The sequence below is a fragment of the Zonotrichia leucophrys genome, unplaced genomic scaffold, assembly GCF_028769735.1.
Source record: "Zonotrichia leucophrys gambelii isolate GWCS_2022_RI unplaced genomic scaffold, RI_Zleu_2.0 Scaffold_415_44760, whole genome shotgun sequence".
Classification (NCBI taxonomy): Eukaryota; Metazoa; Chordata; class Aves; order Passeriformes; family Passerellidae; genus Zonotrichia; species Zonotrichia leucophrys.
In genome coordinates, this window is record NW_026992620.1 from 16,236 (window position 1) to 27,079 (window position 10,844).

The following is a 10,844-nucleotide window of genomic DNA, read 5'->3' on the forward strand; positions in this document are numbered from 1 at the left end:
GGGGCTGCTCTGCTGGCAGGGCCTTGGTGTTCCCAGCAGGGCAGGGCAGGGATGCTCCTGTCCCAGCAGGACACTGGGCATGCAGGTAGCACCCTTCAGCAGCTGCTCCTCCTCTGCATCTCTTCCAGGGGCAAAACTCCTGTCCTGCTGCATGGCAGGGAGCCCTGCAGAGCCAGCACGGAGGAGACAGGCTGGGCAGCAACGGGGCAGCACTGGTTTAATCCTTTTTGCCTGTTCCTGCCATGGGAGCTGTGTACTGGGTGAGATGTGTGTGTTTGGGGAGGGCTGGCCCGACCATTAGCTTGTCAGGGTTTGCAACACTGGCAGCTGGGGAGAAAGCTGTTATTAAGTATAACGTGGCACCTTGGAGACGGAAGCATGGGGAGACAATAAATACAGCCTTCCATAATGCCATTTTATGGTGTCACTCTTCAGAATTTATTAAGACTTAGTTGCAGCCATGCCTGCAGTCTCCTGGGCTGGAATCCGTAAATTGTGTTCATTATCTCCAGCACTTGCTCTGACCTGCTGTATTTTACAAGGGGGGATACACTGGAGGCGTGGGGACACCCCAGCTGCTTTCTGCAGCCGTTCCCCTGGTGCCAATCCAGCTTTTCTGGGGTTGCTGGGACACCCCACACAGTGCTTGACTGCGTGGATGGACCCCAAGTGTGATGTGATGGTTGAAGAGAACACTGAGGGACTGAGGAGCTGCCAAAATCACCACAGCTCCATGGGGAGCAGGGAAGGAGCTGGGCGAGGAGGGAGCTGTGGGCACCTTGGAGCACACTGGCACATTTGTCACTCCACTGTGGGACCGCCCCAGCAGTCTTGGATATGCTGAGGATGCTGGAGGTGGAAAAGGGTTCACAGGAGCTCCCTGAACTGCACACAGGGAGATGCTACACCCCTGCTTGGTGTTCTCTTGCACTAGTGTTTTCAAATGAAAAAGCAAATGAAATCGTGCTCCTTTCACCCACTTTTTGTCATGACAAATCTCAGCAGCAGCATGTTTGTGTACCTTCATTCTTATCCTCAGCATTTAGGTCCAGGATGGAGGAAAACAAGTTCAAGCCAAACCTCCTGATAATTCATTATGTTCCTTATGCTTAAGGGCAAAATTTAAGTTGCCAAATGCAGATGTTTGCATGCTCTTTTTTTAGCTCTCAAAGTACTTTCTGTGTGCTTGATTGATGGACGTCCCTGTTACATTAATAGCTGGGCTTTGCAGAAAGCTGTTATTACCAGGAGAATCTGGTGTGGGTTTCAGTTTTTCTTCTTGCATTGAAAATCCATTATTAATGTCTTTCTGAGGGAAAAAAAAAAAAAAAAGGTTTCAATTCAGGCATTTTACTTTGGTTTCTCTGGCTTCTTCTCAACTGTCTTTACAGGGGTGCTTTTAAAATCAATATTACATGTTTTCTTCATATTTTACTGAGTGGTTGAGGGTTTCTGCATCTTGCTATTGATTTCTGATTGTACTGCAGGACATGTCGCTGCACACACTTTGGATTTTTCACCACCATGGACAGAGGCAAAAATCACACTGGAAAATGCATCGATTGTGACATGGATGTATTTTAGTCTGCCGAAGGAGGCTTAGTGTGTGATGTCTGATTGCCAGATGTGGAGATTCTCTAGTCCTCTTGGATTGCCTCCAGCTCTGACAGAAGCAAGGCCATGTTCCTGACAATTTGGGCAGGTGGCTACAATGGATCTTGCTGGGTCTGGGGTAATTTTATACATCCTGAGCAGCACAGGAATGTTTTGGTGGTAGGATTGGTGGGTGATCTTTGCCTGTATAAAACCTATCCAAGACATATTGCAGTGGTTCAGATCTTTGAAGTAGCCAATTCAGGTTCTCATGAATGAGAAGTAAGTATGTATTCACAAGGTCTGTTCCTGCAAGGGAGCACAGATGCTCTCTAGCTTTCCTGATTAGTGGTGCAATAACTTTCTGTTGGGTTGTTATTGTTTTAATAGGTCAGTGTGATCTGAAAACACATTCAATTATTAAAAGGGAATCTGAGATAGTTGAGTCCCACTGAAAGAATAATGCATGGAATATTGGACTTACACCAAGGATTGCCAGGGAGAAAGGAAAATCAGTGTGCCTGTTTAGTTTGAATCACCCAGGATACCTTTTGTACAGCTCCTTCGGCCTCCAGTGTCAGTGATTGCAGGGAAAAGAGTCCTTCACTGCCTTTAAGGAGCAGGAACAGTGGCATGAGATCTTCTGTGGTGATTCCCAGCAGTGAATGTACCCAACTGATGGTTCCACAGAGCTGGTACAGTTCTTGCAGAGTCTTTGGGTTGTCCTTGATTTGCAGTGTTTGTGGTGTGATGGTTCTCTCTGCAGTTTTTAGGCCGAGACACTTTCAGGGGGCTGTCCTTTGAACTTTATCGGCTGCAATCTTAAAACCTTTCTCCTGTATCGCAGTGATGACACCTTGTACGGCAACATCCAAAATGATTTGAGCTTCTGCACAAACGACTGTGTAGTCCATGTAGTGAGTAATGACAGCATTAGGATGTTCATTATATGGTCCTGTTTTGCGGAGAAAAGAAGAAACCTCACAACTTGTAAAAGTTGTAAAGCCCGGTATGCTTTATTACGACGCGCGCCGGACGCAAGACTCCCCAAAAGGGCATGCGTACCCCTGAAGATTTCAGACCTCCTTTTATCCCCCTTCCAAATGCATATGCATACAGTTTCACAATAAATTCATACATATTCATCTTGCATGACACTTAGCACTAATTCTTCTTTATCGGAGGAATTCCTAGGTCGGGGGCAGATTGACCTCGTGGTTTTTCTGTTTTTCTTTCTCTGTCTCCTTGCTGTCTCTGGAACGCGGCCTCTCCTTCAGCTTTAGCTCCACAGACCCTTCACCTCTCCTAGACACTTTACCTAGTTCAGGATGGATATTCTGTCTCATTCCCCCCTTTCCTAGGAAATAAGTAAATTCTTTTACTTAAGGAAAATTTCCACGACAATAAGTGTCTTTTAGCGCTTTACCATGTACATTTGACAAAGAGGTTAGTACAGCTATTCGTTGTAGCATTCTCCAGTTCCAAATTAACAATGTAATAGATAATCCTAAGCTTATCCCAACTAATATTAGTAAAACTAGAATAGGGTGGCACAACTTATCAAAGATTCCATTTGCAGTTGGTGATCACCCAAAGATCACATCTCACCAGTGATTATCCGCATTTTATTCTTTGTAGAACTCTGGTTATTTCTTTTGTACCATGTTGGACAGTAATTAAGGTTTTCTTTCCACTTTCTCGGATTTCTTTCAAGACTTCTAATAGGTCTTGGTGCTTAATTAATTGTTTTACCAATGTAAGGTTCACCCCGATAGGGGTAGGTGGTAGTCTGTGATACATTGTGTAATTGGCTGTAATCAGCTGGTGGGATGTTACTGGTACCAAATACGAAAATCACACCCAATAATCTTAACAAAATTACAAATACAAATACAGAGATTAGAATGGTTTCTACTAGACAGAATAACATCATTGCTATTAATTTGTACAGCAGCACAAGCAGTTCTCAAACATACACCCTTTTCCAGTATATACGAGCACAGTGTTCTGGTCAGTGACTGGATGAATTTCAAAGTGACAAATACTCTGTTCAGTGTCCAAACACATCCTAGGCATTAGCAGTATTGCTTTCACAAACGAATCCCATTTGTTCTCTAGTAATGCAGGATTCTAAGTTTACTACCTGCCACTTTTCATTCATCTTTTTGTGCCCACACTCTATGTTCTGAAGGATAGAGTGTTGTTTCTTCATGGTTTAATCTTAGGGCAATGATGGGATGATGGATAACATAAACAGTGGCATTACATATGGTAAGCACAAAGGCAGTGGCCACATTAGAAATAGGATCATAGGTGAAATTCACCATAATCCACCAGGATTAAAACTTCCTTTCAAAATCAATTGCATTATCCCATTCAATTTTCTGAATTTCAGCTGGAAAATTACCTTCACCCCTTTCCTATATGATCAGAGCTGCTGTTGCTTGTATCCATAACTGTGCTTGTATACAACTGAAAGCTAAAGACACATTATCTTGAACTATACTAAGTGCTTCTACTATCAATTTGTGGTCTTGGTCCCCGGCCTGTTCATACTTCTTTACTTTGGCAGTACTTTTGAAATCTGTCACTGGCTAGTTCCTAATGCCAGTAGAGATTACTATAAAGGCTGCTTCAATTTTGTTAGGCTACCTGCTGCAGCAGCCAGTTTATTCATCAGTATTTCTGAATCAATTCTATTTAAAACTCCTAATCTTGTCCCTAATATGCCAGTTAGATGTTTGTTATGGGGAACAGGAACTGCTTTCTGTCCATGATCATCCCTCCCTGCCAGAGGGATGTGCTGGGCTCCTACTACAAATTCAGACACACTTCACAAGTGTATCTGACAGAGGTTTAGGTCATACTTGAGACAGATGTTTGTTCTGAAATGTAGAGACTTCAGGGAATCTAACTTCTCTCTCTCCCTCCAAAGCACCTGACTTCCTAGATGTGTGGCAAGCAGGAATGTCTCTCCTGGTCACCCACCTTGCCCTTAGCTAAGATCAAGCTGTGGACTGTGTTCAGGGCAGAAGATAATGGAGGGGAAATCTTGAGAGAAGAGCCTAAATTCATTGCCTACAGGCTGTATCAGGGTGAAATTACACCAACTGTCTGATTCACTTAGGTTATCACAGACTTCCTGGTGTTCATATACACCAGGGGAGGTTCAGACACTAATTACATCTGGTCTCTCATAAGCCATCCTTTTGATGACTAAGCACTTTACTTTGATTTCTTCGCTTCAGATTCCTTGAAGTGTTCACAGCTCCTGTTCTTGCTATTCTTACTCCTCACATACTTGATTCTCGTGGATTACTACAGTAGATATGTTTAATATAAACCTTCTTTATCTCAGAAGGTTTTCCTATGGATCCAGTATACTGATTAAATGCCAGGGACCAAGGCCATTCAGCATTGCTTTGGGTAGACGTACTCTCTAGTTCTAAAACTTCAGTTATAATTCCATACAAAACAATTCTGTACACTAAAGTATGAGCTACTCCCGACCGCAATATACTCATTTTGCCCGAATAAGTTTTAGTCTCAGTTCATTGTCTCCTGGTGTCACTCCTGAAGGGGCTTCTGGGCCTTCTTCACCCGAGAGTGATGGATCCAGCATTCTGCTCCTTGATTTTGATTGCAGTGAAGGTGGTGAGAGGTACTTGCAGTGGTCTCTCCCACTGTGGTTCCGAAGTCTTCTCTGTAAGAGACTTAACATATACATCATCCCCAGGCTATCCAACTCCCTGCTCCGAGTTCCAGCCACATGTTTCTCAATTACTCTGAGCTGTTTGCTTAATGCCACCATGTAGATGGACATTCTGGACATTCCTCTTGTATTCTATATGGACTTCTATAAGGCATTCCAAAAGGATTCAGCATTCCTTTAGCTCAAAAGGTTTAGTTTGAATTTGCAATAGTGCTAGTGGAAGAGCTTCTTGCCCCAGTCTTATGATTTGCTGCTTAATCAAATGATTCATTCTCTCCCCCTGGCCGCTTGATTGGGGGCGGTATGGGGTGTGAAGTTCTTAATCTATGCCCAGATGGCTACTAATCTGTTGCACTATTTTGGAAATGAAAGGTGATTCTTTATCTGAGGATATTGTGGCTGGAACTCTGAAGTGTGGTATTATCTCTTGTAAAAATAATCTGGTCACCTCTTGAGCTTTGACAGTTCTGGTGGGGAATGTTTCTGGCCACCCTGAAAATGTATCTATTAATACCAGTGAATACTGATACCCCCCTTTCCTTGGGAGTTCTGAAAAGTTGATTTGCCACTGCTGTACAGGCCCATGGCCTCTCCCAGTCTGACCAAGTTTTGGCCCAGGGGTATTTTGAGGTTAGTCTGGAGGCAAGGATCACATTATCAGCTCACCTGAGTGATAGTGGCATATAGATTCCTGACAATGATACAACAGTCCTTTCAATCAGATGTGTGTTCTAGAAAGCCTGTGGGGATTACTACTTCAAAGTCAACACTTCATTCCAGTGCACTCTGTATCACTCGCAGCCTCGGTCATTTTGAGAAAGGAGCCACACTCTATAAAAGGCTTTAAGTAATTAGGCCCTAGTGTGTTTTCTAGTGCCCTTCCTTCACTAGTAACCACGAAAATGGGAGGGGATTACTAGCTCTCTTTCAATGGTAGCCCACCCCTTGCAGTTGTACGTCTCTTTTGATTAGTATTATTGTATTATGGCTTACCTTCGAGGAAAATCTGTACCTCACCCTTTGCTGCTTTCTTTGCCTCTCCATCTGCCAGCTCATTTCTTTCCTCCAATTTTAAGCTCACTCTCTGGTGTGCCTTAATATGCTTTTTCAGGTAGCCGAACTGCTTCCAGCAGCTGGATTGTCTCTTCTTTCCCTGTGAGGTCAGCAGTCCCCTCTCCTTCCAGATGGCTCCATGTGCATGCACAACTCTGAATGCCTTTTGCTGTTTCTAAGGCATGGGTCCATGCATTTATCTCAGCATCCTGTGCAGAGGTACCTGTTGGTAAGGGTCCACACTCTATTACCTCTCTGCAGGTAGTCACTGTGAACTTTGCAATGTCGCTTTCTTGTCAGTGAACCAGGTCTCTGCATCATCCGGAGGAGTGTCCTTTAAGTCTGGGCGGCTGGAGTAGGTAGCTTCAGTGGTCTCTAGGCAATCATGGTGTACTGCTTCTCCTTGATTCCACTGAGAAAGGAAGCTGGGTTGACAATATTAGTCACCACTATCTCTCCATCATCTTGCTCTACCATGATGGCCTGGTATTTCAGAAACCTCTCTGGTGAAAAGCCAGTGGCCACCCTTTACTTCCAGTACTACAGACACTGTGTGGGACACTAGCACAGTCATTTTTGTCCCAGGATAAACTTGTGTGCCTCTTGAATGTTCAGCACAACTGCTGCTACAGCTCTGAGGCAACCTGGCCATCCTTTGGCTGTTGCATCTAGTTGCTTAGAGAGGTAAGCAACTGCCCTCCAGTATGGACCCAAGTCTTGAGCCAATATTCCCAGAGCAATTCCTTGCATGGAAAAATAGAAAGAATGCTTTACTTACATCTGGAAGTTTCAAAGCTGGAGCCGACATGAGGGGACTCTCTAGCTGGCGAAAGGCCCGTGTGGCGTCTCTTGTCCACTGGAGATCTCAGTTCCCATTGGCAATAAGAGCTTAGAGGGGTCTGGAGAACAGTCCACAATTATGAACCCACAGCTGGCACTACACTGCCATGCCTAAGAAGGTTTGGAGTTCTTTCATTGTCTGGGGTTCAGGGTTTGGCATAGGGCTTCCCTGCCTTAAAGTCTGCTGCTCAGCACTCACTTCTTACTCCAGGTAGATTACCTTCTGTTTCACTACCTGTGCCTTTTTCTTTGAGACTCTGCATCCTTGGAGTCCTAGGAAATTCAAAAGGCTTACCGTCCAGGCTTCTCTTGCTTCCCTCGTCCGAGTGGCTACTAGAAGATCATCTATGTACTGCAATAGCCTCCTTTCCTCTTGTGGAGCTTCCTGGGACTCTGGGTCCTTGCAAGCTGTTCTCCAATCGGAGTGGAGAATTTTGAAGCCTTCAGGCACATGGACTGTGTGAGCTTGTGTTTGAATGCAAAAATGTTCTGGCTGGCTTCATGGATAGGGAGGCAAAAGAAGGCATCTCTTAGGCCTAAAGCAGTGAACCAGGTTAGCTCAGGTGTTAAACAAGTTAGTAAGGTCTATGGATTTGCTACCACAGGGTACAAATTCTGTGTTATCTTATTGACAGCCCTTAATCCAGTACTACCAGTTATTGGACTGATTCCTTCCTTACCTTCCTTTTGAGGGTACTACTCAGTTCTCACTGGTTGTGTTCTTTCATTAAGCTTGATGGGGGAGCATCCCATGGGGGAGCATCTTTCACTCTCCCTGGTGCAGCAGAGGCCCATACCCTTGAAAACACTTATTTACTTATTCTAATATCTCCTTACTAATGTCTTTCTTAATTTCAGTGTCTGTTAATATTAAGCCTAACATCTTTATATTATTTGCCTCCAGAGTAACCTTTCTCATTTGAGAATGTTTAGCAAATTGAGCGAATTGTACAAAAGCTTTTAGGTACACATAGTACACATGTTACTTTAAAGGTTTGCAAAAGTATGCCTTTTCAGACTGGCCAGTTGTTCATTCCCCACACTACAACATAAACATTCTCCACAGGTACTAAAGCTTTATTTAAAACTGAACACATGACCCTTGTGCTGACAAAAATTCTTCCCTTTTGGGAAGGTTACCTTTACCCCTCCTCCCTTACCTTGGGAGGAAGCCTTTACAAATCATATGTACTCATTTTGCGAACTGTGATTGCTTCGCATTTCAGCGTGATAATCCTTGCCTGATTTCATACGTTGCTATCTTATGCTGCATGCTGAACAACATGTTTGATTTGCTTTCTCTTTGCCTTGTTTTCCTTTTCAGGGGCCAAGACCAGAGAGCAGTCTGATCTCACAGTCTCTTTGTCATTCTGGGTGATTTCTTAAAACAAAAGACATTTCAGCATACAAAAACTATCCCATTTATCTTCCTATTATAAAACAGTACTAACAGCAATGAAGCACTATAAATCTTTTTATTTTCTGAGCTGCTCTTACTGGCAACCTCCTCCCAGCGAGCCCCTCCCAAAAGGGGCTAATTTAGGAACCTGTTTGCTCTGGTCAGTTCTCATTATTTATTTCTCCTTGCCCTATCTCGCTTCCATTCGAACCTTTTTACAGACCTTCACAGTAGTTTCTCAGTTTTCCTCCTATACACACAGCTCCAGGTGGCAGGTATCAGATGTGATTCCCACACACAAGCTCTAAGACCTTGGGTTCTGAATCCGCTTGACCAGAAACCTCTAATTTACACTCACAGCGTGTACCCTGACACTTATTGGAACAGCAAAACAGCAATACCAGTGTTTCTCATAAACACCGCACTGCAATAATACCTGCACATCCAACTTTTGTCCACAGGCCATTCCCGTGTTCCCTGGGGAGACAGGGCAGCCGGAGCTGTCCCTGTGCCCAGGGCACAGCCACTGACACCTCACACAGCATGCCAGCCTCTTGATGTACCAAAGGCTCCCCGAAATTGCTCACAAAGGCAGGCTATTCTGTTTGTTACAGAGAACTTTAAATCCCTACAGCAGATTGTTTCCAGTAAAGACTTACTGCAGTACCAACTGAAGTCTCATAAATCTCATAAGTCTCGTTAACTAATTCATCTCATTCACCTCTTCTATATAAACTCTGTTTTACAAAATATCAGTCTTTTCTAGTTCTCTTCTTGCACAATCTAATTAAGCACTGTGTCTACTTACACTTGTTTTGCTGCTTTGCAAAAAGGCTGTGCTAGTCACAGCTGAAACTCTGATATGCCCACAGACACACACACTCACTCCCCCCCCTCCCCCTTATCTCAAATTCACTAGAGCCAAGGCTTGAATTACTATGAGGAAGAGAATTCTTGGAATTCCTTTAACTCGCTTTATCGAAGTTAAACATAAATCACCGTACTATAGTTCTCCTATGTAAAATGCTACTCTTGTTGCAACAAAATCTTAAAATCTCCACAAACACCACTATACAATCTGAGAATCAAATTACCACAATGCAGCGGAAGAAAATCACCACACAAAATCACTGGGAAAGGGCATATTTCTCAAAGTGCTCACTTTTCTCAACACAACACAGCACACCATAATTCGGCATTTACTCAAATCAATTTTTCCTGGACACAATCAAAATAACAGCACACAGTCTAGAGATCAAGTCCAAACATCCAAGGCAAAGGAACTCTCTGAGCTCATACTCACGGTTAAAATGTACCAAATCTACACAAATCACTACATTCAAACACGATAAATACCATCACTGACATTCCTCCACTCGCTTCTCTGCAGGGCACTTCTCTCCCTGCCCCCGCAGCCTGCTGCAGCCGGCGCCTCTGGCCTCACTCGGCTGCTTCAAACACGGGGAGTACTGACCCCCCCCGCACTGTAGGGCACTGTAGATTTACTCTCTTTTATACACCATACACATATCACCTGCATGATCACAAACACAGTGCACTGGCCACACACATTAACCATACAGCAACACAGTGTCCGGACATCACACACACACACAAACAAAACACACGGGCTCACCAGTTCTGCTCTATCAGAACTATGAATTCCCAATACACACATACACGGGTTCACCCGGCTTACCCCCAAAGCCGCTAGCGGTCTGCTCTATCAGAACGATGAAGCCCGTCTCTAATACAGCTGCTCTATCAGCTGAACCCCGTCTCTAATACAGCTGCTCTATCAGCTGAACCCATGAACCCAGACGTCTCTGGGTGGTTTACTCCCTTTCTCTCCTTCCTCCCCCCTGGGGCCCCATAGTACATACCATATCTTCCTCCGCAGGCCAGCAGGTCGTTGTCTGTCCTCGCAGGTGGCAAGTTGAGACAAGCGGAGCCCCACCAGGAAAAAAAAATCCTGGGGCGCGCCTTGGAGGCCCATCTATCCCCCCCTGCCCCCGCGGGGACAGAGAACGCTTACCTGGCTCACCATAATATTTTGCGGAGAAAAGAAGAAACCTCACAACTTTATAAAAGTTGTAAAGCTCGCTATGTTTATTTACGACGCCGGACGCACACAGAGAAAATCCTCCTAAAAAGGCATGCCTACCCCTGAAAATTTCAGACCTCCTTTTATCCCCCTTTCAAATGCATATGCATACAGTTTCATAATCAGTTCATACATATTCATCC